The sequence below is a fragment of the Sturnira hondurensis genome, unplaced genomic scaffold (assembly GCF_014824575.4).
Source record: "Sturnira hondurensis isolate 20B ecotype Veracruz unplaced genomic scaffold, ASM1482457v3 Scaffold0020237, whole genome shotgun sequence".
NCBI classification, from domain to species: domain Eukaryota; kingdom Metazoa; phylum Chordata; class Mammalia; order Chiroptera; family Phyllostomidae; genus Sturnira; species Sturnira hondurensis.
This window is the reverse complement of record NW_028092868.1, coordinates 5825653-5839513: the sequence shown is the minus strand read 5'-3', so window position 1 is coordinate 5839513 and position 13861 is coordinate 5825653.

Below are 13861 nucleotides of genomic sequence, written 5' to 3'. Positions count from 1 at the left end.
GTGAGGCCTGCAGACTGCTAGGTTTTGACTTCATGCTTCGAGTATTTTACATGTTGTGTTAATAAAAAGAGCCTGCAGTCTACAAAGAAACAGACACATGCAAGCATTAAAGCATAAAGTGACATGCTATACTGAAGGAAGGTTCGAGATTGATAAGGGGCACAGAGAAACTAGGACCTCTCACAAGATTTAACTTTGTCTCACCTTGCATTGCCAATCTGTACCAGGCTCTTTATTAGAAGCTTGAATGTGTGTGGGCCATGGCTTGGGCCTACAACGTTAGTGCAGGAGCAAAGTGTTCCAGAGAAGAAAACCTAGGATCGCTTCTTCTTTTGTGTTAGAAGAACATTCATCTTAATAGTTGCCTTGGTCTTTTCCCCTAGGCCCCCTCCACCACCTTCCCAAGCAAAGTAGACTTTACTAAAGATGTCACACCATCATTTTCAAATGCTTTTGCTCCCCAGGGGACACTAGACAATATGTGGAGACATCTGAAGTTCCTTAAAGAGCTGAACTTAGAATTGCCATATGGTCCGGCAATTCCAGTCTGACACATATACCCAAAGGAATTGAAAGGTACTTGAACAGATATTTGTACAACCGCATTCATAGTGGCAATTGTCGCAATAGCCCAAAGGTAGAAGCAACTCAAGTGTCCGTTGGTGGATGAGTGGATTGGACTTCATTCAGCCACCACTGTCGAATCAATGATGTGCCGGTGCCTGCTGCAGTGTGAAGGAATCTTGGAAACTTTATGCTGAGTGAAATAAGCCAGACACCAGAGGACAAATACCCCATGATCCCACTTGTATGATGGTGAGGAGGTATACCTAGGACAGGCAAATTCACAGAGCCTGAAAATAGAAGGAGGTTACCAGGGGCCGAGGGGAAGAGAGCAAGAAGTCCAGAGCTTCTGTTCAGAGGAAGTAAGAGTCTTGAAAGTAGACGGTGATGATGGCTACACACCGTTGTGAATGCAGTGAATGCCGCCGAGTTACACACTTGAAAACGGTTACAATGGCAAATTTTATGGTACGTATATTTTACCAAACACTCAAAAACCCCCGTGAATGGAACATTATTTGGAAATCAGTCATCTCATCAGGGTGGCTCTTAATGCAATATGACTGATGTCTTTATAGAAAGAGGGAAATTGGAGGCACAAAAAAAAACACACCATGTGACAACAGAGGTAGAGGGTGGAGAGATTGAAGCTGCAGATCAGTGGGCACCACGGCCACCAACGGAAGCTGGAGGAGACGGGGGAGGGTTTTCCCCCAGCTTCCAGAGGGAGCAAGGTCCTGCCAACACCCCGATTTTGTGCTTCTAACTTCCAGGTCTGTGAAACAATAAAACCTTTGTTTGAAGCTGCCCAGTTTGTGGCCCTTTGTTACGGCAGCCTTGGGAATCGAATCTACAAACCTCGAGTAAATCCCCGAGCTTCTCTGAGCCCAAAGATTTCCATCTGTGTAAAAGGTGGGCATTGTTTAATTAAGCTGCCAGGATTAAAGAGAACATTGGTGATCCCAGGAGGAAAGATCTGCACATGTTGTTACAATCTGACAGAGCAATCTTGAACCAGGTCGCGACGAATTCAACGCACTTGGTAAGCAGATATGAAAAGAAAATTCCATCCTGGAATCTGCAACTTTTCTCAGGTTCACAGGTTTACTTCATATTTTTAATCATATTATAACCTCCTACTCTTCTTAGTTCAAAGAGATGGTAAATGCAGAAAAAACTCACTGAAAAAGGAGAAATAGACTTTCCCCTTAAACTCTGTGTTCCTGACAATCTGACCCATTCCCCACCCCCCCACCTCCCCCCCTCCCCCCCCACCCCCGCCAACTTGTCAGAGCAACTCAGGTCACCTGGGTCGCTGTGGATTCCATGCTGCCCTGCTCACCTCACCTTCAGTCCGGGGGTCTCACCTGACTGCTGTATCACTGGCCAGGAAAGGAGCAATGGCGACCTCTGGTTTGACTAACCAATGAGTGTGTGAGCAGGGGCCGCAGTAGAGGCAGCCTTCTGGGATGAATTAAATTGATAGGGTGAGAGTAAAAAGAGACTGTTATTTTTTTTTAAGGGAAGTAATTATAGCTACTTCTACCTGGCAGGGGACAGTTCTGAAAATTCACGCATTATGTTTTTCTGTACGGAATCTATCATTTGTGCCTCACTAATTAAAAAAAAAAATGCCATCTTGGGCATGGTCTGGGAGAACAGTATTACACAAAGAAATAAATAAAATGTAAAGCATGCCATATAGCAAAGTAGCAAATAATCCCAGGGGAAAACCAGTTAAGAGGCTTTGGGGCTCAGCAGATAAGGAGATAAGAAATTGGGTGAAAGGTGGACCACTAACAGAATGAGTGTTAAAAAGAGAGGGAGGAGCTTCAGTACCTGGAAGAGCCCCAGGGGTGGATAAAGAAAGGCCCAGAATCTGTGGATGGAGGCCTGGTCGGTGGCAATGCCCGGCCCTGCCACACGCATGTCTCTGTATGAAAGTCAGACATTCCCTGCCTTAGAAGACAGCTGATTGGGATGTCACTTCTCCTTTCGGCAAACCCCGGAGAAAGAAGTCATCGAGGCGATCTGGAAGGCACAGAAGTGTCGGACAGGTGCTAACTATGGGAGCAAACACAGTGGGTCCGACCAAGCAGAGTCACGAAGCTCAGCCTTCGAGTGACAGCAGCTGTGTCTGCAGAGACCAACCACCACGGTGTCTATGGGGACAGGGGCGGTGGGCGGCCGGGAGTGGAGAAGAGGTTTCCACTGCGTATCTTTCAATGTGACAAAGGTTTGAATATTGCAGAATATAACACCTGCTCTAAATAAAAAGAAATAGAAGTTAAGTTCAAACACATTGGCTCTATGTGGTAATAATTCATTTTGCATTAGGATTCCATAAAGAAGATATTACTAAAACATACATGTATAGAAAGACAAAAACCTGAAAAATGGAGCCAAAGGCTATTTCTCCTTTGTCATTTTTATTTTGAGATAATTTTAGATTTACAGAGAAGTTACCCAAAATGTATAGCATTCCCTTGGTCCCTTTCCCCAACTTCCACTATCAGTAACATTGCACACAAACACAGAACCATTACCAACAGAAGACAATGAACACTGGTACAGTATCAGTGACTAAGCTAAACAGAACTTCTAGCCAAAGTATTATTCTTAATGCCAACTTAGACATTTCTTTGCTAATATAAAAAAAAAGGCCAGAGGTGAAAAATAGGCTAGAAATTTTCTGAAATTTTCTCTCTTTTTCAGTGTAGCACCCAAAGAAATGTCTTTAATTGTCTAGACGGGAAAAGGCACAGGGGGGCTCTCAGCTGTCCTGTCTATCCTGCCACCCCCTGCCCTTGCTGAGTAAGTTCCAGTTTCTCTGATGGCTGCTCTGCTTTTCTGCATATGCACGTCCGATGTCCACTTGCAGTTTGTTTCCGGGAGACCCAGGCAAAGTGATGACGCACCTTTTACCTTCGCCATCCGTCCCAACCTTGCATTCTGTGACTTTCCTCAGGGGAGCCTCAGGACCGCAGCTTCTGCACCCCACCGAGACCTGCCCTGTCCCCCAACTCCCAAACGCCCTTCCAGGTATATCTAGGCTGGCCTGAATCTCTGACAAAAAAATATATATGTATCCAATAAAATATTAGTGCTGGATTAATTCACTGCTCCAGGAATTTACCTGCCATGCACACGTTCTGTAGGCAACGTGGTCCACTGGATGGTGTTGATGGGGGAGGAGAGGGAGGACATGGAAATTTGAGTGTCTAAAACTGTCACTAGGGAGCTGGATATTTTCCATATCTTTTAATATTTAAAATTTTTGAAGGTTAAAAATATAACACTTGCTCAAAATAAAAATAAAAGGAACATGTTTAGTTCAATAAAACTTGCTTTGTTCAGTTATTAGTTAATATTTTGCAGTAAGATTCCATAAAGACAGTAGGATGGCAAGAAAGGATTCCATAGAGTGTGGGGTGGCAAGAAAGATGGGGCAACTGAGCACCCCAATTATGCTTCTCCCATCTAGACAATTAAAGAAATTCCTCTGGGTGCTACATGGAAAAAAAAAGATACTTTCCTTTAAAACAAGAGGATAAGGCTAGATGCATATTTCTGAATATTCCTGGCATGAAAGATAGCTTTGAAAACCTGATTAAATAAATCTATAGGCCTGTACTCCCAGAAAAATGCACACTGTGCCTAAATATTTTTTTGTATCTCTGAAAGGGAGAATGATGTGAAAATACAGGGGGTCACGGTCTTTCTTCCTCATTTCACCTTCTAAAGAAGACACTGTGTTTGTTCCACTTTCCTCAGAGCCTCTGTTGTACAGATCCAGGTAAGTGTGGACAGGAGAATGGGAAGTAACCAGAGAGGCTGGATTGACTTACCGAAGGGTCAGGATGCGAACGCAGAGAAGAGAAGTGAGAACAGATCTGGGGTAGATAAAATGTACTTCATCAAAATTAAAAACTCTTGCGCTTCCAAGGACATCATTAGGAAAGTGAAAAACAACCCACACAATGATAGGAAATATTGGCCAATCCCATGTCTGACAAGGGACTTGCATCCAGAATAGATGAAGATCTCATACAATTCAACAATAAAAAGATGAATAAGCCAGTTTTAAAATAGGCAAAAGACTTCACTAGACATATCTCTAACAAAGTCATAGAAATCATCAATTAGCTCAATATCGTTATTCATTAAGAAAATGCAAATAGAAAGTGCAATGAGACCCCATTACACCCACTGGGAAGGCTATAATAAAAAGGCTGGGTAATAGGACTGTTGGCAAGCACATGCAGAAATTAAAAGCCTCCCGCGTGGACGGTAGAACTGTAAAAATGGCTCAGCAGCTGTGGGAAACAACTTGGACATTGGTCAAAAAGCTAAACATAGAGTTATCATATGATCGGCAATTCCACTCTTGGGTATACACCAAGTGAATTAAAAACACATGTTCACAGAAAAACTCACGCATGAATATTTCTATAGCAACATTATTCATGATAGCCAAAACATTTACAAGTGGGGAACCCGAGGCACAAAGAGGTTAGTTCGCTGGCCCAAGGCTATGGAGCTGGTAAATCATAGAGCCAAGATTCACCCCAACCCAACTTTCCATCAACTCAGGAACAGAGAAACAAAATGTGGTGTATTGGAACATTATTCTGCCATTAAAATAAATGATGGATTGATACTTGCTTCAGTGCGAGTCAACTTTGAAGACGTTGTGCTGAGTGGAAGAAGCCAGGTATCCTATGATTCTATTTGTGTAAAAACGGGCAGAGGAGGCAAGTCCGTGGAGACGGGCAGGAGACAAGGGGTTGCCGGAGCTCAACAGAAGGGATAATAGGCAATGACTGCTGACGGGAGCCGGGTCCTTCATGGGGTCACGAAAATATTCTGGAGTCAGTATGATGGTCACACAACCTTGTGAATGGGCTAAAACCCACTGAATTACACTCTTTAAAATGGTGAATTTTACAGTGTAAGAATTATACCCGCATTTAAAAAACTAGATCCAGGGGCAGAAAAGGCAAGAAGAAACGAAGAAGACGAGGGAGACTGCATGGGTCAGACTTTTGGGAAGAACAAGGGAAAAAAATTCCAGATTCCTGGCTTGCATGGAATATGGGAGACACACAAGGGCAAAGAGGGTTTTTAAGAAGTGTGATGTAGATTTGGGATATATATCTTCACGTCCTGTTGTTACGTATTCAAGAATCTTCAGAAATTTTGAATGCTTTTAGGATCGGATGTGTGGGTTTGAGGGATGGGATATTGAACTGAGATTGGTTCTAAAATAATCCACTTACTGTTGGTTTACACATTCATTCAGTCGGCAAATGTTGACTGAGCAACTACTGAGTGCCAGGCTGTGCTCTGAGGACACTGAGTGTGTGACGACAAAGACGGGATGAGCTGCCGCCCTGCTGGGATCTTTGTAGGCTAGGGGGTGTGGGTGTGCACATGCGCAGAAATGTGAGCTCAGACACAGGCTTGATGAAAAAAGTAAAAGCATATTACTATTATTCCAAGTAGTAGTAGTGCGTTTAATAAAAAGAAGATTGAAAATAGCACGGAAGAGTGACAGGACCTTGAGGGCTCCACTTTAGGTGTACACGAGGCCCTTGAAGCCCATTGATTTAGAGACCCCAGGTCCAGAATCCCTGGACAACATGGTCTCTAAATACCCCATTGATCTAAAAATAAAATCTGTGGTTCGTGGACTCGGTCTGAGAGTGACAGATACCCCAAATTCAGTATAATGCCAGGCACTAGGAACCTGCCGTTTTGAAATTTGCACTGGTAGAGCGAAGAGCTTGGCTGAGATTTACAACATCATCAATAAAGAGAGAGTTTGCAAAACAAACAATGTTAAAGTCAAATCACCTCAGCAACTCCCTCGATTAACTCACAGGCATTTCCTGAGGTCCACGGTGCCCAAGGAATTGAGACGACCCAGAGCAGCCCCCACGGGCTGGACTTGACCGCTGGAAGGAGCTTCGGTGATGATCTAACAAGGACTTCAATCCCTCCATTGTACAGGGGAGGAAATGGATATTCAGAGGCTCAAGTGACTTGGCCAAGTTTCCGCAGTTTGCTAGTCGCAGAGCTGGGATTACAGTCCAGGTGCCCTAGTTCCAGGTTTGGTCAGAAGCATTCATTAAAAATAATTGAAGTGTCAATAGATGATTGTCTATTTACTAAATCAAGGGCCCAGAGTTCCCTCTGGAACAATATATTGCTTCTTCGTTCTGTCTCTCTCAGTGAACAATAATGAAACAGAATTCCGTCTGTTGATTTCTTTTTCATTTATTCAGGTTCACTACGAAACAACACATCACTTCGTTGTTTTATGAGTTCACAGTAATGATTGACTGATTGCTTTCATTCATTCAGAACTATACTATGCACCATTCGCAACGGGAATGTCATTCAGATGGAATCCCCGACCCGAAAAGCTAAAAATCCAGAAGAAAAAATAGGACGTTAAATAGTTATGATGTTGCGTAGACCTTGGTGACACCATCGGATGCTACCTCGTGTCATGAAGTTCCAGAGGAGTGAGGTCACACCAGCTGGGGATGAAAGAAAGTGGGAAAATACGGGGGGGGGGGGGGGGGGGGGAGGGCAGGGAGAGTGGCTTTATAGTTGTGAGGATGTGAAACGCAGTTTATTCTCCTATTATTATTTATTAATTATTGCATTATTTTCCATATGAACAACTGTAAGCCTACTTTTTCCCCACCCTGCATAGTCTGACTTATCAAAGCTCCAGAGAAATAACATCTACAGTTTATAGAAACTGTTTAAGTCTTTGGACAACAAAAAACACATAAATTATGAGGGAAAATTAGCAATTTTCTTAAAAGCACCCAAACTATTTAACCACATGCACATTTTTTTTCCCTCACAGTGGAAATGCAAGGTCCTGACCAGCTGTAGTTTCAAGGTGGAGAGTTTCAGACAAACAGTTCAGAAGCTAAAAAACAAGTAGAAACGCCCCACAGGCTTGGGTCAAGCCCAGCCTGCTCCCACGCAAACCCCGTCCCATTTTCTCGCCATACGCAGCTGGCACGGGGGCCAGCACAATGCCATCTAGGGGAGTTCAGGAGGCCAGAGAAACAAATGGCGAGGAAGCACATTCGGGCCTCAGTCCAGCAGGACAATGCAGCCACTGTCTTCCGTTCTGGCTTCTCAGGTCTTGTCACATCTTCACAGACCCCGGATAAAGAGATTGGAGTTGGCCGCGCCACGCTCATTCTCTCGGCTTTCCCTCTGCGGTTGCCAAAGCACCCTTCCCTCACAGCACCCCTCTAGCTTCCTCCTCCCACCACCCGCTCGCAGCGATGAAAGTTCCTCATTGTCCAGCGGACCCAGGGGGACGTGGAAGAGGAGAACCGAGGGCTGGGAGGAATAAGCGCGCCTCCTCTCTCGCAGCCGTGGGGTGGTCCTGGAGACCCACTTCCGAATTCCCACTCCGACCCCGAGTGGCCGTGCAAACAGGGGCATGCTAATGTCCATCTTAAAAAAAAAACAGGACTGCAGTTAAGAAGTAAACTATTTCCTGTACAATAACCTTGGGGGGGAGGGGGACAAGGCTGAAGGGCCAGGGAAGGAGGAGCACTTCTTTCCAGTCCTTCAACACCCCTGTACCTCCCTTGCAATCAGCCTGCATCCAGGTAGACCAACACAACAGCACGTCAGGAGAGGAGCCCCCTGTGATGAGGATTTACCCCCAGCCCTGATAGTTTTACCACGTTTCTGAGTTTTGCCCATTTGGGGCTTGCTGTTCAGGGAGCTTCAGTTAACAGGGTTTTCTTTCAGGCCTTTCTTTTAGCCCTTAGCAGACACCTAGCAAATGCGACCTATGGGCGGATGGCCTGACATGGGAAGCCACAGGTGAAGAGGAAAAGGGCCCGGAGCCAGAATGGGTGATTTTTTTTCAAAATCTAATTTTGTAAGATACATTTATATTTTCTTTAAGATATGAGGTATTAACATTTTTATTATTTTCAAGTATATCTAAATATTTTAATATGCTAAAACTAATAACCGTGTTACAATGTATTTTAATGTCATCATAAACACGGATTAGCAAATCAGGAAAGTAAGCCAAGGGCTGGCTTATAATGAAAGCATCAGCTTCCTGCTCCACCTTCCATTCCCCCTTCCACTCAACAATTTCCAACTTATTTAGCTTTTTCCTTAATGTATTTTTGTCTGTATTTTAAGTTATATGTGTAAGTGGCTCTCTGTGAATGCTTTTATCTTAGATTCTCCAATGGCTCTCCTCTATTCAGGAGGACTTTGCTCCCTCATACATGCCCGTACCTATTTTTCTCCTCCCCACACTCTATATAGTCACATCACTTTCTTTTTCCCAAATCCTTTTGACATAGCGTTCTGTTCTTGTTTTATTGTCGCATTTTTTTCTCTTATCTCTCTAAAGATGTAAGTTAGGTTTTGTCCCTCTGTTTCCATCACCCTGTGTTTCTCATTTGTCACGGCCCCTCCAGTTGAAGGCTTTCTTCCCAAGTCTGTTGATTCTTAGATGTCTGTGACTGGCACTAAAAAGCCGACCAGCAGCTCTGTGTAAATAGACAAAAGTTTATTCATTGGTGGGCCTCCTTCTATTGTGACAGATGGGGACCCAAAAGGATTGGAATCAGTAGGTCATCTCTCTTGGGTTGATCAGCTTCCCCCACAAGGAATCCTCCACTCTCCTGTTGGGGTGACAGAAAAATGGCTCCCCAGGATGATGGGAGCCTCATCGAAGAAGGAGGCTCTGGGCACATGAAGAATTTCCCCGAATCTGCTTTGATGGCACCTCATTGCTCCAGCGTATTCGCTGAGCCTAGCATGCCAGAGCTCCGAGTTTCTCAAGAATTTCCCCGAGCAAAGCTTTTGTGCACTGTGCAGGCAGGGGATGGACCAGCCGCAGGAGCTAGGGCAGGGGACCCGGAAGTCTGCCCCTTAAAGAGTCTCCCAGCTACTCTCTGGTTTTGGCTCCCTCCACACCCGATTGTAAATAAGTGGTATCTCCCGTCACTCAGCCTGAGATGCTCTAGATCGAGTCAACTTGCTTCTTAGTGCACTCTCCCCCTCCACTGTTTCTGACATTCAGTTCCTGCGTTTTCAGCTCTGCCAAGTCAGCGACCACGTGTCCATCTGTTTTTCATTTTGCAAAATAGTGTTGGCACCACTTTCTCCTCTTACTCCTCCCTGTTCTCTTTGACTTTGACTTTTTACTATTTTTATTCCTTTATTCTCGTTTCAGTGGATTTTCACAAAAAAATAAAGACAAATGTAAGCCTTCAATTTGTAGTATTTAACTGAAAGTAATAAATGTTTAATTTTTAGGTGTCATATGCCCACTTAGCTACTTATGTATATATGCATGTGTATTTAGAGACATACGCACACACACTCACACATGTATCTGTGTATACATTTATAATTGGGCGAGAGAAAGGCTATGCTTTCCAGCTTCCCTTGCCGCATGCTGTACCATGTGACTAAGTTCAGGCCAATATAATGAAAGTGGAGTGATGTCCTCACTCTGAGCCTTGGCCTTACCATTCAAGTCAGCGCTGCTCAGCCCTCTCTTGATTTTTCCCATGGGCTGGAACGTGGATGTGGCAGAAGCTTTAATTATGCATCTCTCTGGGGGATGGGGGAGCAACAAGTCAGAGGGACACAGGTCTTTGAACGAACACATCTGTCGTCCTGCACTGTTTGCCTCCAGACTATCAGGTGAGAAAAATACTAACTTGTCTATGGTTTGAGGTCCTTGCTACAGCAGCTTAGCTTTACCCACTCTAATGCAACCTCATTTCGTGGCTTCCAAAGCAAGTCTATGGAAAAACTGCGGATCTATCACCTGGGGGGATTTAGAAATATACGGAATCCCAAAATGCACTCTCAGACTCGGATTCAGTCAACCTGGGGTTGGGTACGGAGACCTGTCCTTGTTTTTTCTTGACTACCTAGCTTTTTCTGATACTTTGCCGAGATTATGAACCACTGACCTTGCCCAACTAACTATAAAACACATTCTTTACATCCCAATGGTTTTTCCATCCCTCATTTATTTTTCTTAAGTCTCTATTCTCTTCCCATTCCTTTGTTGAAAGTCACATGTTAATGTTATTGTGCTAAACAACTGTTTGTGTCTTCCCAGAACCCATTCACCCTGGTTTTCCTTTGGCAACTACTTATCCTTTAGTTCCTGTCCATGTGGCTCTGACAGACCAGCCAACCCAACAATACCCCCAGCTCTAGAAGGAGACCTTCAACCGCACCGTGCGGGCCCGGCCAGGCCAGTCAGCATCTTCCAACCTCCTGACCACAGTGATGTGTTCAGGGGTGGACACGTGCTCCAAGTCGGCTCAGGGAGACCCCGTCCTGAAAGACAGAGCAGACTTTTTCCTCTGGGAAGCCGAGCTGGTAGCACGTGTGCCTGCGGCTGCTGGTGCCCATCTTCCTGCTATGAAGGGAGATGAAGGGTCAACACAGTGGGGAGAAGAGAAGAGAGAAGGAGCAAGACTGAGTTTCGATGGTACCATCTGAGCATCTGGGTCCCTCCCTGCATGAATCCCTGGTCTCTCTATCCACACAAATCAGTACATTTCATTTTTTAAGGAGGAGAGCATCTTATTATGTGTATAATATAGTCATATATTACATATGCATTTACAATATATCATGTTCACATGTATGTATTATATTAGAATTATGGCACAGTTCTATGTTTATGGGTACACACAAGTGCATATGCATGCATGCATGTTTATAATGTATATCTTTATATTTATATACAAATACATATACACACAATATAATTATAAAAGTAACTGTAAAATTCAAAAGAGAACAAATACAAAGTTTCTAAGGGAACACATTGGTAACATTTTGGGGATGTTTTCAGAAACAATAATCATTAGGTCAACAGATGTGACCTGTCACTCTCCTGTTTTAACTGGCATCTCGGGCAGGGTTTGTTCCAGGTTTCTATTCAGCTCAAGCAAACATGCCTTTGAGCAGCTATGGAAATGTCTGTTACAGGGTCGGTAATTTTCTGCTTACAGTTCTGGACTTTATTCTAAAGTTTTCCATAGAGAGTTGGGTCCAGTTTCTACAGCCATTATAGGCCAACTTAAAACAAAATATGTAAAATATATAAAACCTCCTGGCCCAGAAGATCAGCAGCACAGATTTTCTGAGTTAAAGCTATCTGGTAAACTTCAACTCCTTCACCACAAAGAACAGGACTTGGAGGCAGACTGTCCCTGTTGATCTTGGGAAAATTAAAGTTGGCTTGATAGCCTGAGCTTGTCATCACTCGCCAATGTTCTGTGTGCAAGGAACACAGCCGATTTGCGGCAGCACTGTGGTGGCCTCCAACGCCACCGCCCCCCCACCCCCCCCACCCCCCCGCCGTCACTCACACAAAGAGCCTGTGGCCACATTTTTAAATGGCTGAGGAAGATCAGAGAAAAACAGCACTTCATGAATAGCACATGGAGTTCAAAACTCAGCATCTATAAATAAAGTCGTGTTGGAACCCAGCCACGTTCACTCCTCCACACGTTATCTCTGGCTGCTTTTGCCCCACACGCGAGTTGAGCAATTGTGACCGAGTCCATACGGCCTGCAAAGCCCAAGCTATTCACTGTCTAGGTCTTTCCTGAAAANTTTTTAAATGGCTGAGAAAGATCAAAGAAAAACAGCACTTCATGAATAGCACATGGAGTTCAAAACTCAGCATCTATAAATAAAGTCGTGTTGGAACCCAGCCACGTTCACTCCTCCACACGTTATCTCTGGCTGCTTTTGCCCCACACGCGAGTTGAGCAATTGTGACCGAGTCCATACGGCCTGCAAAGCCCAAGCTATTCACTGTCTAGGTCTTTCCTGAAAATGTTCGCTGACCCCAACCCACCTCCCCACCCCCTCATCCCCCCACCCCCACACACACTGGAAAGTCAATCACTTTCCCCTCACCATGTGACCCAGTTAGACCAATGAGATGTCAGGAAAGTTTGCAAGAGATGTTCTGGGAAAGACTGTGATCCTCAGTAAAGTGGAGGGAGAGAGTGGACTCCTTGCTCCTTCCTGCTTTCAATACAGATGTGCCTTCCCAAGTGCCGGGGACCTATTTTTGCCGCCATGCTGAAGTGAGCATGAGGTTGTCAGCCTTTCTACTGGATACACTATTACTTCACTGGTTAAAGATCAAATGCTTTCTGGATTCTCTGGAATTGGAACTGAGCTGAAGCCACCTGTCATTTTTCTGAAACTAGTCTCGACAACGGTCACGGGGGAGAGGATAATCTGGACAGATGCTTCCCAAGGGAAACGTCCTGCTTCTTTAGGAACTTGGTCGTGGTCATGTAACCCCCGCTCCCAGAGGTCAGGGTCAGTCCGAGTTAAATCTGCCACAGTGCTTGGAGTGCGAAGGACTCACAAACACATGGAAGAAGCTGAGTCCCACAGTTATGTGTGGCACAGAGGTAAACATGCTGGTGACGATTCGTTTCTACTATTCAGTGCATCTTCTGGGTAGGAGAAATACGTTTATCATTTTGAGTAGACTCAGCTGAAATTTGATATCCTTATAGTCAATTCCCACTTCTGTTACCTTGTGTAAGTGACAATCTAGACCACAAAATCTGTGCCATAGCTATTCCACCTGTAGAATAGCTTTCGGGAACTAAGTGTAAGTAAGTAACTTACCTTGAAGTATAATGTTTTTTAGCAGGCAAAAGGTAGAACAAAACAAAATAAAAACTAGAAAATGCTATGAAAAGATAAGGGCATTTGATAACATTTCAGACCTCTAAGTATATATATCTTGAGTTTCAACAGTCCCGGGGCATGGGCAACCCTTTATTAAAAATACTTTGGAAATTGGTTATAGGAGAAAATAATTTGCCCTTGTAGAGAGAAATACTGAAGCCCAGACGAGATGGTCACAGTCACTGAGTAACATTCATTCCTATAAAACAATGCATTACGAGGATTCATGACAATGTGCTCAAATGTAGGGAGACCCTCCAGAACCATAGGCCTGTCTGCCATTCGCTTTGTACTTCCTATAACTGGGAAGTCTCTGACTCTCATAGGGGATGTAACGACATATACAAAGTGTAGGGGACATAAAACCATATAATTTCAGAGTATCGTAGACAAATTTATTTATTTTCCAAAAATTAGTTTAAAAGCTGCTCTCTGGGACATTGACCTCCCCCCACCCCCACCACCCGGCCAGCCATCCTTCCCAAAGGTGGAGAGAGTGTCTGGCTCTGCCTTCCTGCCTACGCTGGCC